General features: G+C 35.2%; 1 pseudogene; it reads left to right on the top strand.

The window, feature by feature from the left end:
* The first annotated feature begins 451 nt into the window (after positions 1-451).
* LOC123633586 lies at positions 452-652 on the top strand (annotated as a pseudogene).
* Positions 653-11,684: the final 11,032 nt, after the last annotated feature.

Raw genomic sequence — 11,684 nt, 5'->3', positions numbered from 1 at the left:
ATTATTGACTTTTTAATAATAGCCATTCTGATAGGGGTAAGGTGGTAACTTACTGCAGTTTTAATTTACATTTCCCTGATGATTAGTGATGTTGAGAATTTTTTCATGTGTTTACTGGGCATTTGTCTAGCTTCTGTTCATGTCTTTTGCCCACTTTTTGATGGGGTTGTTTGGTTTTTTTTCCTGCTGATTTGTCTGAGTTCTTTGTAAATTCTCAACGTTATCCCTTTGTCAGATATATAGTTTGCAAATGTTTTCTCCCAATCAATAGGTTGCCTATTCACTCTGTTAATTATATTGTTTGCTGTGCAGAAGCTTTTTAATTTAATTAAGTCCCATTTATTTATTTTTGTTGTTTATGTATTTGCCTTTGGGGTCTTAGTCATAAATTCTTTGCCTATGTCAATGTCTAGAAGAGTTTTTCCTATGTTTTTTTCTACAATTTTTTTTTATTGCATCTCAGCCTTTTGGCTAAGATCAAGTGTAGTATCTGTTCTTCTAGAATTTTTATGGTTTTATGCCTTACATTTAAGTCTTTTATCCATCTTGAATTAATTTTTGTATATGATGAGAGATAGGGGTCCTGTTTCATTCTTCTTCATGTGACTATCCAATTTTCCCAGCACCATTTATTGAATATGGCATATTTTCCCCAATATATGTTGTCTGTTTTGTGAAAGATCAGTTGGTTGTAGGTAGATGGTTTAATTTCTGGGTTCTCTGTTCTGTTCCATTGGTCTATGTCTCTACTTTATACCAGTATCATGCTGTTTTGGTTACTATAGCCTTGTAGTATAATTTGAAATCAAGTAATATGATGCTCCCCTGATTTGTTCTTTTTGCTTAAGATTGCTTTGGCTATATGGGCTCTTCTTTTGGTTCCAAATGAAGTTTAGGATTACTTTTTTCTAGATCTGTGAAATATAACATGGGTATTTTGATGGAAATTGTGTTGAATCTGTAAATCATTTTGGGCAGTATGGACATGGTAAAGATGTTGATTCTAGAAACCCATGAGTAAGAGTTTTTTTTCTATTTGTGTCATTTGCAATTTCTTTCATCAGTGTATAGTTCTTGCAGAGATCTTTCACCTCTTGATTAAGTGTATTCCTAGGTATTTTATTTTCTTTATAGCTATTTTGAATGGTATTAGGTCTTTGGTTTGACTCTCAGCTTGACTGTTATTAGTATATAAAAATGCTACTGATTTGTGTACATCGATTTTGTAACCTAAGACTTTAATGAATTTATTTACCAATATTTAACTTTACAATATTAGGTTTATATTTTATTTTTAGATGAAGAATAAAAACTAATAGAAACTAAATGATATTTCAATAGCTGATATAATATAGTGAATGGCTTTTATAAAGGCACATTGACATTTCACTCACTGACAAGATTAGTAAGGACTTTGGGTTAGCATCTTATTGGTGTGTGAACATTGACCAATATTAAGCTATGTAAACAATAATGTCTTGTAATAAAATCAGAGACACACATTTTAATTAGTAACTATTTAATTATTTAATCAGCATTTTATGATTAAACTGATGTTTAAGGATAAAAGCCTTAGGCTTTTAAAATGAATATTAGGCTTTTTATGTATGAATACATGAAATCTTTAATTTAGAGAACTAAAAGTTTTTAATAGTTAATAAATTTGGTTTTATAATATGAAATATGTAGAATACTTGTTAGCTACTTCATGAATATTTGTTGAATTAATGGATGATTTTAATATTGGTAGTCAATTGCAAGTAGGTGCTTCAAAGTGGAATGCAACTATTTTAAGAATTAAAGAATTTTTTTTCCAGTGGACTTTTTCCATCCTTGTCTTATTTTTAAAATTTCAAAATATTAAAGCTGTACAAATGTTTTTGGTTACATGGATCACTTTTGTAATGCTTGAGTTGCAGCTATAGATATTCCCATCATCCAAATAGTGTTTATTGTCCCCATTAGGTAGGTTTTTGGCCCTCCTCTCCTCCCTTCTCCCCTCCTCCCCCTCCTCCCTTCTTGATTTTCACTGAATTTTACTTCCCTCTGTGCACATGTGTGCTCATTGGTTAGTTCCAATTTAATAATGAGTACACATGGTGTTTTTCCATTCTTGAGATACTTCACTTAGGTGAATGGTCTACAGTGCCAACCAAACTGTAGCAAAAGGCATTAATTCATCCTTTTTATGGCTGAGTAGTACTCCATGTGTCTGTGTGTGCACTTGTATATACATATACATTTTATTATATGCACACACACATTTTATTAATCCACTTACGAATTGACAGGCACTTGAGTTGATTCCACATCTTTGCAATTGTGAATTTTGTTGCCTTAAACATTTGAGTGGAGATGTCTTTTTGATAGAAAGACTTCTTTTCCTTTGGATAGATACCCCGTAGTGGGACTGCTAGTGGGGTAGGTCTGCTTTTCATAATATTTCTGACCACTAGATCTCATCTTCCCCATATCCCACCCCAACACAAACATACTTTCAAATACAAGCACATAAACCCTTGTACCCAAACAAATTTAAAGGATGCATTAATGAGACTTTCAGTTAGTTGAAAACATGAAAACCGTTGTCTGTCTAACAGATTCCATTCTTAAAGAAAGAATGCAGAGACATATATATTTGTCACTGAGTTTTCCTTAAATTTGGAGGAGGTGGTAGACAGGTATGGAAACAAGGAAAGACTTTCAAATGTGTAGTAGGAGTCTTTTGGAGGACCAAACAAGTTGTGTATAAGGGAGGCAAATCAAATTAAGTTGATTTGAGTGGGAGTGCTCAACACTGGTGATGTGATGTAAGCTGGTAACCCAGAGGAGGGCCACACAGTGGGTAAGAGGAAAGATTCAAGAGCCTGGCTGCTTCCGTTTAGGTTTGGGTTTCACCACTTGGCAACTGTGTAACTTTGGCTAATTTCCCCATTTATAGAAAAGAACTGATAATATTGTCAAAATTAAAGGAGTGAATATATGTGTTTAAAGCTGTGCTGACATGTTAAATGCTATATTTTTATATATCTTTTTTTTTGCAAATTAAGGTCTACTTTTATAAAACTCTAAAGGAACTTGGCAAATAAGTAGTAGGAGATTGATCTGTTTTTTTTCTTGGAGGGTTTGATTAAATGCTGATTGAAATTGGAGTTATCAAAAGAGCCTATTGATCAAATATGGAACATAATTCATAAAAATATGGTAAATTATTTTGAAAACGTCTTGTGCCAGAGGCCATAAAGATCATGTGTCACTGAATTAAAAGTACTCTTACGAAATATGCATATAAAATATATAGAAGATAGTGTTTGACTATATAATTAATTCTAATTTTTAATCATAAGTTTTATAAATATAGAAACCCAAAGATTACTTAGTTAGATAAGTTCATTTTCCAAATAAGAAAATAAAGAATCAATGAAGGTAACCAATATTTCAAGGACACACAGTCACAAATCTGGAATAAGTTCTGGATCTTAGGTCAATGCATTTTTTATTACAGCAGGCTGCCATTTAATCACAGAAGGGCTAACATTCAGCCCTCTAGTAGGAAAATAGAACTTGTAAATATTATTTATTTTAAACCCTTTAAATCTTACTTTCTAACTTCTTAAAAGCATAGTAATTTTGTTAGTTATATACAAACTATAAATATATTCTATAATATTCAAGCAATATAGAAAAGTACAAAAAATGCTCCTCCAATCAACTGAAGCCCTAATACTCCAAAATAGTCATTATTAATAGGAGATTAATACCTTTCCAGATACCTTTCTAAGGATCAATACGGATGTAAAACCAGATAGCAAGATACATAAAAATTGTTTTATATAAATACTATAGTATTTCATATATATTAATGTATAGTTATATAATTAATATCTATTTTAAAATTAAGTTATAAATATATTTAAAGTTAATTTCAATTTAACTTGGAAAATCAACTAATTGGAAACTAAAGAAATTGTTGAATTATAGTCTAGGTTCTCAAAACTTGATTTCTTAATTTTGATTCATGTCTTAGTTGACTGAATTTCGTTATTACATTATTGGGGGTTCTTGATTGCAAACATTGAAATTGACTGGGTAACATGAGAGAATAAATTTATTCTAAGGGTATTGATTAATTTGGGGATTTACAGAATGATTGGAGAACCAGGCTCAGACAGGAGTCCAGGGTGTCCAAGCATGGACAAGACGCTGCTGCGTGATAAGTCTCCTGAGCAGTTAACCATTTGCCACTTAGACACTTGCCATTGTTTTCGTCATTGACATGACTGGACACACAGTGTAATGCTGATGGACTTTGATGCCCCTACATATTTATTTCCATACTTCTGGATATTTATTCCCATACAGCAATATGCCTCTTCTTTTATCCCAATGTCCATGCTAATATTGAAATGTCCTTATAACAGATATGCGACTAAATACTCACAGCTGTGGATGGGAGAAACTCTGCCACATTTATTGTACACATCCATGATCCACTGTCAGGGGGTAGGGAAAGGGAGAAATCAATATTCTATGTTATGCAAGAGAAACTAGGGAGAGATCCAACCTAAACAGGATTTCTTTAAAAAGGAAGTGGGTTCAGGTGCTAGGCATACAAATTGACAATTACCCATGAAAATAGTAAAGCTACTTTTTTTAAGCATTCAAAATTTCAGTATTTTCTTTTTTTCTTGAGGATTGCTCTGTTACATTAACTTTTAGTACACTCTGAGTTGGCTATTTGTAAAATTCTTGATTTGCACTTGCCCTTTGAAGTTATTGCTCCATTATCATCTGTCATCAAGCATGGTACTAGTTCTTATCACATCTTCTCTATTCAAGATGAATTGTTTTTTTTCTTCCTATGTATTTATCCTTGAAAATCAATAAAAGAATGAGGAAATGTTTTTAATATAGTAAATCCACATTTTTCTTCTTGAACATGATGTACCCTTTCAATCTGCAGATTTCATTTTTTCTTCTTTAATTTGTGTAAATATTCTCTACTGGAGGTGTGCACAGTCTTTGTTGAGGGAACTTGTTTTTTAACTGAATTTTGTGAAATATACTATGTCAGAGTTTAATACATCAAGTTGGAAATTTACCTTAGATCTATGCTTTCCAAATTACTTTATCCTTAAAGTTTATTATGGAAAATGATAAGTCATAGTAGTTATTTCTTTCTCTGTAGAGTTCTAGAAATTTTGTTAAAGCTAGGTTGAGGTATATAGATTTTAATGACTTCCCATTTGATTTTTCCCACTCTTTACTCACTCTCTTGTGTTTCTTTTCTTCCACTTTTGGAGGTATTATAAAACATTACCAGATTTTGTCTTCCTCTAAGTTCCTGGGAAGTATGGGTAGGTTTAAGAGCCTATACCTTCTGTTTCATTTTTTTACCTCCATTTTTCCCCCCAAATTTAGTTCAAGAAGTTTTATCTCTTTTCTTTGTATCTGGTTCTTGAAGATAAAATTTAAACATTTTTGCCTATTACTCTCCCTTTCAATTCCATGCAGTGATTGAGAAAGAATGTTTGTGATTTATCTTCACACTGCTATTTTTACTAAGAATGTAAATCTCCTCAAGAATTGTGTATGTATGTGCGTATTGCATTAACTTTGTTATTACAACCATAAGTTAATTTTTCTTTATCATTAAAGGATTTCAGTGTTCATAGTCAGGTCTTGATATGGTTAATAGGTCTTGACCTTCCCATTTTTTGTTAATAAATTATGAGTATGAAGTGTGTACTTAAGTGTTGGAATTTTCTTTTGGGAGAGTATGCAATGGAATGTTTTCTGGAATGTCTTCTGACAAGATGAGGATGTCATTTATTGCTTTCTCTCCCAAATGAGAACCATTATAGATCAGACACCGTACATCAGGCCTGATCTGATCTGTCGGTAGGCCTGCTATATCTTTAAAAATGCTTTTACCATTTATAGAAGGTCATTAATCTTTCTTTATACACTTGTTTAATGTTGCCTTTAAACATAGTCTTTATTGAATGATTTTTAAAAGAGATTTGCCTTTCTTTCTATTCTCTGAAAAATGCTTGCTTTCTACTTACTACTTAGGGTAGAACTGATAGAGCTGAAACTCTCTATAAAAACACTATCTGCATTCCATTGACCTACAAATTCGCCTTTCAAGTGCTCTTTAAACTTCCAATAAATAGTTTTACGTTAGTATGTCTCAAAGTTTTGTTTAGATTATTTATCCTAACAATATTGTTACTCGGTAAGATATTTTAAAGAAATTTTAATATTACTTTAGTATAAAAATTAACTGTATTTTTGGGTTTTAAATTCTCATTCATTTGAAAACTAAATTATATTTATTGTGATCCCTTTTTTGATGTGTCAGCTTGACTAGTCTACAGCCCCCAGTTATTCAATCAAACACACAAGGCCGGGTGCAGTGGCTCACGCCTGTAATCCTAGCCCTCTGGGAGTCCGAGGCAGGTGGATCGCTCGAGGTCAGGAGTTCGAGACCAGCCTGAGCGAGACCATCTCTACTAAAAAAAAAATAGAAATAAATTATCTGGACAACTAAAAATATGTATAGAAAAAATTAGCCGGGCATGGTGGTGCATGCCTGTAGTCCCAGCTACTCGGGAGGCTGAGGCAGTAGGATCCCTTAAGCCCAGGAGTTTGAGGTTGCTGTGAGCTAGGCTGACACCGCAGCACTCTAGCCTGGGCAACAAAGTAAGACTCTGTCTCAAAAAAAAACAAAAACAAAAAACAAAAAAACAAAAAAACCCCACAAATCTATAGGCTTTTGTGATGAAATTTTGCAAATATGCTTAATACCACTAATCAGTTGGCTTTAAGTAAGGGAGATATAAAAGTGATTATCCTGGATAATCTGAGTGGGTCTCAATTGGTTGGAGGCCATAAAAATAGAGAATGTAGGGGGGTGGAGAGAGAGAGAGAAAGAGAGAAAACACCACCTTTTCTGCCTGTGGACAATAGCTTCGGTCTGTGCCTGAGAAGTTCCACCCTGCTTGAGACCTTTCCTTACTGTCTGTCTATGGGTTTTGGACTAGTGTAGCCAGTTCCCCCCATTGCATGAGCTACTTTTTAAAAATAAATATCTTTACACATCTTTTATTAAATCTTCTTTGGTTAATTCCTGACTATACAATTATGGGTTTTTTAGAAGTTTTATGATAATGTCATAAGATGAGGCAAACTCTATGAAAATTTAAGCAAAAAGAAAAATATTAAGACTATAGAATGGTAACTTTTGAAGCAAAGTCTCAAAGCCTGTACAGTCTACTTGTTAAGTGACATAGTAATTTTTTAAACTACCTCTTAAAGAATAGTATTGCACATATTTTTAGCATTGAAGAGTTTGGAGGAAGAGTCTTGGTTGCATAATCCACTGATGTTTGAATCATGCTTTGAGAATTCTAAGAATAGCAGGGAATCTACTATTCTAGTTAGAGGTGCTAGTGAGAGGCAAAGGCTGAAGGGCTTGAGCTGATGTGGGTCTGGGTCCCCTCCCTGCTCTACCCAAGTAGTTCTTTACTTATTTAATTTACATATAGGGCTTCTGTGTATGATTTTGCTTGAAAACCACTGGTCTAATTTACACCATATATATAATCTATATATATAACTTTATATATATATATATATATATATATATATATATATATATATATGACCAACATGAGGCCAAGAAAAGTTAAGTGGGCAGTCCAAATCTCATATTTAGCAGAGGTGAAATTAGAACTCATATCTTCTGATTCCAAACCAAGAGCACAGTTTATTTATTTTCCAATGCTGCTATAAACTATAAGAGTAAATTTTTTGATGACAGGATCTATGTGTTATTCATATATGTACATTACAGATTTTATATTTAATTGCACAGGCAAAAAGGGCACACAGATCCAAATTATGTGAATGACACTATAATTCAGGAAATAAATACTATTGCATTTGAGAAGAATTAAAAATCAGTGTAGGGTACAAGGCTTTATGGACAAATTTGAATTTGTACTGAGTCTTAATGTTTTGCTAGCATTTTAATATTCAGTAATTAAGCGGCCAAGAATTATGCACATAATGTACTATAAAAACAGGAGAAGAAATTTATTCATATTTCCCCCTAACAAAAATTAATTTAGTACCTCCTATGTCCAGGTACTATTGATGGCATGCAGAACACACTGATGATGATTATAAAAAAGAAAAATACTTGCCCTAAGAGGCTTACATTCTCTAGATGTAGTTGATAATTACATTGCCAAACTTGTTGGGTTAGAAAGTTGGAATTAAGGAGCAAAAAGACTAAAGAAAGAAGAATGGTTAGAATTTAGATTGTGAAGGGTCCAGAAAGCCAGGTTGTAGCACCTGAAATATGACCTTGGCAATGAGGTGGAGAAATGGAGACCAATTGAAAGTAATTGCAATCTTGTAAAGGGGAAATGACCAGTAAATAAAGTGGGTCAAGTAGCATATTAGTTTTCTGCTGCAGCTGTAATGAATTTTCATAAACTCAGTGGCTTAAAGCAGCACAAATTTATTATCATATAGCTTTGTAGGTCAAGAGTCTGATATGAGTCTCACTGGGCTAAAATCAAAGGCAGGGCTGCCTTCCTTTCTGGAGGGCCTAGGGGACAATCTGCTTCCTTGACTTTCTAGCTTCTAGAGGTGAACTGGGATCAAATCCCTCCCCACTCTGGGGCATTATCTGTTCCACACATTTGAGCTCTATGGAATTTTTAAGCAGGTTCCCCACTGGTGCCCACACCTCAGCATCATTGCCTCAGAAGACCCAGGGCAAGAAATAAGAATCGGGAAGTACAGGCCTGATAACCACGCACTGCCAAGTTGCAACTGCGTGAAGCTAGTAGAAGCCTGTGTGAAATATATTGCTGTAGTCGTGGCTAGATTAATAGGGCAAGAGGATTTGATTTTGATGTGATTCATAAAGGTGTGCAGTACAGCCAATATATTGCACCATTCAGGACTATTGTGCCCTTCATTAGGTCCAGTTTACCACATAGAGTCTTATTCCAGGTGGTAGCCAGCAACAGTATTTACAAATACTTAAGGAAAGATGATTTCTAAAGCAAACCACAGTCCTTTCTCCTGTAGCTGGTCCTGAGGCTGGTAACTGGTTTAAATGATCTACCCTCTTCCATCACCAATTCAGGATATTCCCTACCTTTACATGGCATTCGAGCAAAGAAGTGTTGCTGTCCTGGGGTGGCACCTGGACCCTCATCCCTAAATGTTCTGAGCTCTAAGTTAATTCACTCTTTTTTGTGCCATGATTTTTTAAGTAGCCCTCTAACCATTATCTCTGGGCATCAAAGATCACTTTGGTGAAGCCCCTGGATGGCATATGGATTTCCTCCCGTCTCTCAATGTTAGCAGGAACTGTGTGTCCTCCTGGTAATTAGTTTAATAATCCCTGCCTTTGCCTGCTGAAGATATTCCTTGTTCTATCACACAGGCCAATTCTGGGTGAAAGTATATATTAATAGTAAAAAAAATAGATCCCATAGGCACACACCTACTATTGCAATTCCTTTGTTGTGAAATAAACCCCTTAATCTGAGGCACTATGGTATGGGATATTATGACAGTAAACCAGTCAGGCAGCAGGTAAGCCCTCAGGTTAGGATACTGGTGGGGGAGCCTGGGAAGTTAATGCAGAGCTATAATTAGATGTCATCTCCACTCAGAATAAATAGTCACCCCATCCAGAGTGGAAGGGGGTCTGATATGATCCACACGCCTACCATAAAGTGACACTAGACTTCTCCATTAATTGTGCCATATTGAGAAATCAACATAAGTCTTTGCTACTAGTAGATTAGAGTTTGGTGGTGACAGTAGCTAGATTAGCCTTGGTGAGAAGGAATAAAGTTATTGAGTCCATGACTCAATTCCTATTGCTATGCCTTGTCCATACTTTGACTATTGCATCAGCGCTGGGACGACTAAAGACAGAGGTTGGTGCTCATCCAAAGGAAGGGCCATCCTGTCCATCTAGTTATTCACCTAGTTTTTTGTGGTGGATGCTCTGTCTTGAGCATTAACACAGGGACACAAAGATCTGCATGTTCTGTATCTACTCCTATGAGTGTCTTTCCATGTATTTCCAAGAATTCCTTGTGACCTGTCTTCCCATTTGTTTTAGAATCTTGAGCACCGTGTCAAGGCATTTTATCCCATCTAGGATGCTAGGTATATATGTATCTAGGTTGATTTTTCCCTTTATACAAAGTAAATTATCAAATGTGTTGCCCATAGCTCTGCCTTACAGGAGGATTTAACTTCACATTCACCATTGTTCTTTAGGGCTACTACCTCATGAGGCTGGACTGTGGAAATAGTCCACTTTGGCTTTGCACCAATAATTCATGCCAGTTTGTATATAAACCAGGCCCTAGTTTTCCTTCTATCACTGGTCATAGAGAAGCCCTTTGTGAAGCTGTATGTTTGACTTGAGGGAGAGCCACTGGTACAACACAAGCAGTTTTCATGGAAGTGTGGCAGAGAGACACCTTTTTAGGTAATCAACTTGTGCCTTCTGGATATGTTCAAGTCAAGTTTTAAATGTCCCTTTTCTTCTATAAAATGGATAGCTTTTGTGACTGCTCAATTTTATGATTCTGTGAATCATGTCAGGAAAGCTTGGTGGCTGGTGCATAGATACTCAGAAACATTCCAGGAAACGTTTTGTGTATGAAAAGTAGCTTTCTTCTTAAGAAGGTAAAGTCTTGCTCCAGAGTTGAAGAGTCTATCCTGTGACTGTGAGATTTATTACTAAGTACAATATTTGCTGTCACCAATATCTAAAGAGACCTCTAAAGCACAACTCTACTAGTTGTAGAAGAGACAAGTTGAAGCAATTTGTCCTTTCCTTAGGGAGGATGTCTTAGCATTCCCCAGATCATTGAATCTCTGTCTCTACAGATTCTGTATCTACAACCTCTATAGATGTTGCATTTCTCTCAATTGTTGGGCAGTTTATCTCCAGTCTTCTGGAACACATTCATCTTACTGTCTGTTCTTCAAGAGCTCTACTTCTAACTAGAGAACTATGATGGCATTTATTTATTTAATTTCAACATATTATGGGTGTACAAATGTTTAGGTTACATACATTGCCTTTGCCCCACCTGAGTCAAAGCTTCAAGCGTGTCCATCCCTGAGATGGTGCACACCGTACTCTTTAGGTATGTATGGACCCATCCCCTCCTCCCTGTTCCCATCTGCCTGACACTGTTACTACTATATGTGCACTTAAATGTTGATCAGTTAATACCAATTTGGTGGTGAGTACCTGTGCTGCTTGTTTTTCCATTCTTGTGATACTTCACTTAATAGAATGGGCTCCAGCTCTATCCAGGATAATACAAGTGGTGCTGGATGGCATTTTGAGTTACTTGTTATTAATACTAGTTTAAGACTCATATATACCAGGCTTCTACAAATTCTGAGGAGTATCCCCCTTTCTTCAGTGTATAGTTACCCACCCCCCTAAATGGTTTAAAGTCCCTTAGGGAAATGATCCAAGGAGTATTTTCTGTATATAGGTACAAGGGTATCATATTGAAATTGGCCCAGGGGATCTAGTCTCTCAATCATTGGTTTTTAGGTTTGTGAATGACTAATATCTGGAAACTGTGTGATGAACTGCAATTTTTCAATGTGGCAGC

This window comes from Lemur catta, chromosome 2 (assembly GCF_020740605.2).
Source record: "Lemur catta isolate mLemCat1 chromosome 2, mLemCat1.pri, whole genome shotgun sequence".
NCBI classification, from domain to species: Eukaryota; Metazoa; Chordata; class Mammalia; order Primates; family Lemuridae; genus Lemur; species Lemur catta.
Note: the sequence above shows the minus strand (reverse complement) of the source record. Positions and strands in the feature narration are given on the sequence as shown.